Genomic DNA, 6,677 nt, shown 5'->3' with positions numbered 1-6,677 from the left:
CAGCGGCAAAATGGCCCGTCCCGCCCGAGCGGGAAAACCGGCGGGCTGCGGGCGGCTCTCGCGAGAGTTCGGTGAGGGGCTCGGCCGCCGGCTGGGTGGGAGAGGCTGAGGGAGGTACGGTCTCTAACGTTGTGGGGGGGCGAGTTCTGCCTAAAGACAAACCCTGCACAGCGAGGGGCCGAGGGGGAAAGGCCGTCAGCTCAGGCGTCAGCAGCAGGAGGGGAGGGCTGGAGGGTGCGCAGCTCCCTGGTCTGATAGAAAAAACAAACAATGGCCGTGGCTGCAGGGAAGGAGAAGTTACTCCACGAACGGCCCCCAAGCCCAAGGGCTCACAAACCGCTCATTAGCCTGAGGAGTTCGGGTGCCCGCCCGAAGAAGGGTGATAAAAGGACACAAAATGAAGCCCCGGGTGCACAAGCCCACCGGGACTGGACCCCCTGGCTGACTGGACCCCTCTGCTGACTAAACCAACGCTGGACCCAGGACCAGTGAAATCTTTCTCTCGTCCTTTTTCTCTCTCTGTCTTCTTCTCTCTTCCCTTTTCCTTTTCCACAATCCCTACACCTCATTCATTTCAAGATATAAACCGTCGACCAAGTCTGAGACTACGAGTGGATCCAGCCGACCCTGGGCCCTTCTCTGAGGAGGCGTCCGGAAGACAAGGGGGTCTGCTCTGAACCTCGGGACCCAACGGGAGGGATCTCCTTATTCCCTGAATTGATGTATATGGATACACAGTTTACGGAAGTAGTCCCATGCCAATTCCTGTTGTGAGAAACCCTGCCACCTACTACCACGCCTCCCCAGTTCAGTTTGCTTCTGTCATAAATAAAATCTTTAACTGATTGTTTGGTGTCATTTCACCTTAATTTAGCCCGAGGGAATTTCGAATTAAACACGACTCCCTGGTCTGTCCAGTCTGGGTCGTGACACGGGTAGGGGGGGAGCGGAGGTTTTCCCACTGTCCTCTGTAAAGCCTCGGAGCTTTAAGTGAGGGAAGGCAAGCAGCACAAAGCGCCGCAGTAAAGTAAATGCTGCGTTGACGAACGCTGTGGGTTTCCATCAACCAGGCAACCCCTTCTCCTGTGGAGGAAGGGTGGTCTCCGGCTCTCCAAGGAGGCTCTGGTGGGCTGTACCTGGGCCATCGCCCTGCAGACGCATGGGGGACTGGGCACTCAGTGCCGGAGAGACCGGAGGAGACATTTCCCAGTTCTTACTGGGTGGTATCGTAGCTGCCTTCTGTAGGGTTTTGCGGGCCCTTTCGTGGACAGAAGGTGTTCTGCTCAGTCATCCCTCTTCCAGTTTCTTGTTACATTCTGGCCATTACCTGTCCTGGTTTTGGCTGGGATAGAGTTAATTTTCTTCCTAGTAGCTGGTACAGTGTTATGTCTTGGATTCAGTATGAGAAGAATGTCAATAACACACTGACGTTTTCATCAGCGTTCCAGTGTTTAGAACAAGTCAAGGATTTTTCAGCTTCTCATGCCCAGCCAGCAAGGTGGCTGGAGGGACACAAGAATTTAGGAGGGGACACAGTCAGGACAGCTGACCCAAACTGGCCAAAAGGATATTCCATACCATGTGGTGTCATGCCCAGTGTATAAACGGGGGGGAGTTGGCCTGGGGCTTCCTTGTCATAGTTCTTCACCCTTTCTAGTGCCTGGATGGCTGACTCCCAAACGAGCTAGCTTCCAGAGCAACGCCTCTGCACAAGGCCCAGAGAAGTGCCCGGAGTCCAGAGCCTGGGCAGAGACCGCCCAGGGAAGGGTTAACCTCTTTGCTGACCAGTGCCAAATTAATTTTGGAGTCCTGAAGCTCGCCTCCTGGTGCCAGCCCCAGCTCCTGATGACCAGCCTGGCGACAGTGGTTCAACATCCCTGGCTGAGGGGATCAGAAAGTAAAGGAAGGCAGAGTGAAGAAAAGCAGACCTATGCGTTGCTTTCCTAGGACAAGGTCAGTGGCTAGAGGAACGAAGACCCGACAGAAAGGGGGACATAGACAGGAGTTCAGAAATAATTGTGATGTTGGAAGTCGCAGTCGCCTAAGCAAACTAGTGGGACTCCTTCAGCTTCTTCTGTTGCCCCTGAAGGTAGGTTCTCCCAAAGAACAATCCAGAGCACTAAATTTTGGTTCTGCTTGGGTTTGCTCTCTGGAAGACGTGCTTTTCTTCCATCGGTTATAGAGGGACCGGTGGAGAGTTCTTTGGCTAAAATAGGAGTCCAAGTTGGTTGATTGTGAATACCTATGACCAGGATTTCTGTGAATTATGGGCAGGCATGACTGCCCAGTGCCCTGAACCTTGCCCAAAGCAAGTCACAGAGGTGACAGGCGGTCACGAAAGGACTGTGGGTGGTAAGCATACTCTTCTACTGAGCAGCAGAGAGAGTATTTGAACCTGCCTCTTACAGTAGTGACGTGCTACTGTGCATTTTTGACCTGTGTAATCACGGAACACATAATAGCTCCACAAATAGTCTCCAGGACTAAACGCTTATGGGAGTTTTGCTGTTTGCTGCCATAAGACAAATGCCGCGACCTCTATATCAGCAATATGTGCTATGGTTGTATCAATTTGTACATGAAATGGGGGATCGCTGCTTCTTAACCCATGCAGGAAAGTTAGTTCCTCCCTGCAATAATCTCATTCCACATATGATTATACAACCCCTTCGACAGGCAGACCCTGCAACTTCAGCACTGGAAAGCAATGCATATGTTTCTCTCTATAGTGAAGATGGTCCTGAGGTGCATGCAGGTATGGAACGTCTGTCCCATGCTATTAAAATGTTTGAAAGAAATTAAGTCTCTGAGAAAAGAGATTTGAACCATAGTGTTTCCTTATTTATGATGAGTGAAAACTGAGTATTTAATGTAACCATATTTAGAGTACTAATGTGTGTCGCAAGAAAAGTTTTGTAATATGAGCAAATAGTGGGAAAACTCCTGAAACAGACCTTAAAAATTATTCAGTTTTGTAGGCTGAAAAGTAATGTTAAAGTATCCTGGTATTTCCAGAATTGCTTTTTTGGCTTCCTCAAATGCCAGTTGAACAATCAGATTTGCTCCCCTTGTATAAACAATAATCTCTGTAATCTAATCACAAAACAAATAAAATCAATCATATGCTCTTATTTCAATTATTCACTTGGATTTCTACCATCACGGTACTTAAAAATCATCATCTCATTTAGATTCTTTTTGCCTTAGGTGCTGTGTTTTGCTAGGAGTCCACCCTTCCTTTAGAGAGGTGAACAGGAGAGGCAGGGAGGGCAGGGACAGAAGGCAGGAGTGACTTTGCCCACAGGATGGAGTGGCAGAACTGCGAGTGGAAAACTGTCATAAATCTGTCCTGCCCACTGGGCAGCATTGTCCCTTATGGCAGCTCGAAAGTGAGCTGCTGAGCTGGCAGGGGGAAGTTCACAGCCTAAACTTTAGTCTGGGGTCTCCAGGAACCTGTGGGTACCTCTGGTGAGAAATTGCTATATTCTTTCTTGGGAAAAAGCTTCTGTGTTGGTAGCAGCTTGATTTAAAACGTTTTATTTAGGCTTTGTATTACAAACTGTTTCTCTGTTTCAGTCTTAGTTTGTTCCTGAATGAATCAAGGATGGCAGGATTTCAGGATAAGTGCTTTGTTTGATATTAGAGAAATCGTTTCTTCACAAATTATTCATTTGTTTTTAAAGCATCTGTGCTATCTTTCCTTAAAAGAATTTCATTTGCATTTGCAAAACGGAGCGATAGGTGCTATATTGCTATCCTTGTGCAAACTTGACGAAAAAGGTTTTTGACATGTTTTTCTTCAGCATTACTTTTTCTACAGTGACACAGTTCTCCCACAGTGCTTTGGGTTTGCTACTTCTTTCCCTAAAAATCATTTATCTCCAGTGGAACAGCTAACGGGGGAAAACAGAATTAACTTTTAAAGGATTCGGGGGCTGTTGTCAACGTAGGGAAGAGAATGGCCACGAGGTGGTAGCAGTCTGTAGGGGAGGGCCAGGAGATGGCTCTGAGCTTTGCTTCTTGAGCCAGGGAGGCCAATACTGCCTGTGTGCCTTAGGCCATACAGTGAAGCATTTGCAGTATTTAAGCAGAGTTATTTTAGATCTATTTCCTTGAGTCATTTCACTTGGAGGTAATCTCGTGTGAGGTAGAGCAATGGGGGATAACACCAAAGCATCTCTCTTGTTGGCCCCGTAGGGTGGCGGCGCGTGACTTGGCCAAGGATGCCCAAGTGCAAATCTATTTTCAAATTGCCATCGTAAGCTAGCATCTGGGCTTGTGTGCTGCCGTGTGGCCTTGGCTGGCTCATGCAGTCCGTCCGCTTTTTGGGCTCTCCTAATGGCATCCAGAATGGCATGGCCCCAGGTTGCAGAGTGCTGACCTCCTATGTACTCCTTCTGCCAGCTCGGATCAGTTCGGAGTGATGTAGCGGGTTAACTTCATGCTGCCTGGCTTTGTGAGAGATCAGGCATCATCCACCCTTCCCGGGCTGCTGTAAAGTTCGTGTTAATAGAAAAAGAGAGTGAAAACTCCCATCATGTGCTCTCTCTGATTTGACAGAAATGCAGTCATATGCCCACACGTGATCAAGATTAAATTTGTGCTGCTGAGCAATCTGGCAGCGTGCAAAGCCCTATTAATGCGCATGAAGCCACAGTTCTGGGCAAAAAAATGTGCTCTTACATCTGCTGCTCCTGCTATGAGAGAAAGGGGAGCCTCTGACAGACTACTGGGGCAGACAGGGGTCATATTGGTCTGGGTTACAATTACCAGAAAAGATATAGGAGGTTGTTCTGTAAACTGTTTCACTGTGAATTCTGGCAGAATTTGATGCATGGGAATTATGGAAAGGTGTGTGAGGACTGGCAGCTCTAACCTATTTCTACCCTCTGTCGGCTCTACATCATACTTGAGTGAAGTTTTTGTGTGTCAGCAGTACTTAATATAAAGGCAGTATTCAATTTACAACATTATAAGGTTAATTTAACTCTGCAATGAAGATAAGCCCTGTATTTCTTGCTGCATTTCTATGTATAAATGCTAGTTGTGCTGTGAATAGCAACAGGTTCATTTGGGCGCGGTGCTCAGATGAGAATGCTCAGACACTTTGCAGCATGCAGTTTAAACCTTTTAAAGCAAAAAAAAAAGGGATGTCAGTACTAGTACGGACTCAACATTCATTGCCATTTGCTTACTGAGAGCCATAACCAACAGTCTGAACTGCTGTTTCCTCCATGGAGTCCGTCTTTATTCTTGTGCAAGTTTTTCTCCTCAGTGCTAATGATTTAAACACCTCTTCACTGCTCAGCAAGGCTCCGTCCCTGGAGGCAAGGAAGGAGTGAAAAACTGTCACTTAATGTTGCACAGAATGAACTCGTGGTTTATATTAGGTCCCTTTCACCCAGTGCTGCGAACATGCACACATGCTTTAAATTTCTCTCCATTTCTATAGGACTATTCTTAGTGGTACAGTGAAATGTGCTTATGTTAAACATGCTACAGAGGAGTTTCAAAATAAATCATGTCCTGACTTGACCTGATTCCCTTCATTGTTGTTTTCCTTTGGCTGTAATATAGCTTATGGGGTGATAAAATGCAGCACTGAAGGTAATGGTCTAGTTTGTTTCTCTCTGATACAATCGATACATTTTTCTATTTCTGGCTTAATTTCCATGTTTTCTTTTGATTTCACAGTTCTCAAAGGTGCATCCTCCATTTTACAGAAAGCAAACTGTTTAAGAATATATATTCCAGCTACTTTTAGCTAAATACAAATAATATACTCTCTGCATACTTATACAAGTGGCCCACTTGAGGGATTTAGTAAATCTCTATGAATTTTTACAGGTATTTGAGAAGCTCTTAGTCAAGAAAACTCCTTTAAATCCAGTTATTTCTGCTTTGTTCTTTTCTCTTCTTTGCAGATATTTTCTTCTCTCAGGCCATCTCATAAGCATCACATCGCTAGCTGCCAATAATGAATCTTGTGTCCATGCTTGGGTTTCTTTTTTTTTTTTCCTTTTCCCAGCTCCAACTTTAATAAGCCTCCTGGGCTTTCTTTGAAGATTTCATGTGCAACTGCAAATAAACCCTTGTGTACTCTGACGCTTCTATTTGGATTAAAAAGCCAAATGACCTTGTTTTAAAGACTGAACAAAGAGCTCTTGAAGATATATGGAGATGGATACTCGACACACACCTGAACTCAAACCTGGAGTACAGAAAAAGTAAACACATTTTTAAAATTTTTTCTGCCTTCATTAACAAATTGCTCTGAGCCTGCTGTAATGTTTAAGTTCCTTCCTGTGTATACTGAGTGAAAAAGGAGTTCTGTAAATTTTTTCATTAGACGGGGTATGTTTCTTTCCCATTTTTCCCCAAACGCTCTGGTTCTTATATATATAAAAAAAGTTCTCCCACTTACTTGGGGAATATTTCTAATACTCGTCTTTGTTACCTCATTCTGTTTTAAAGCCTTGGCTGAAGCTCTTGAGACATGTTGAAACAACCTGAGATCACCCAAAAGGAAACCTGAAATGTCATGCTACAAACTTGGCCTTGCAGTGTCAGAAAGTTTGCAAGCAACGTTATATGCCCTGTTCTGAGGCAAACTTGTTTTAACACAAATGCTTCCCAAAATCATGTTACTGCATTCCAGCACAACCCCTTGAGAGAAA

This window comes from Buteo buteo, chromosome 26 (assembly GCF_964188355.1).
Source record: "Buteo buteo chromosome 26, bButBut1.hap1.1, whole genome shotgun sequence".
NCBI lineage: Eukaryota > Metazoa > Chordata > Aves > Accipitriformes > Accipitridae > Buteo > Buteo buteo.
The sequence above is the reverse complement of the archived record's forward strand: the minus strand, read 5'-3'. Positions refer to the sequence as shown.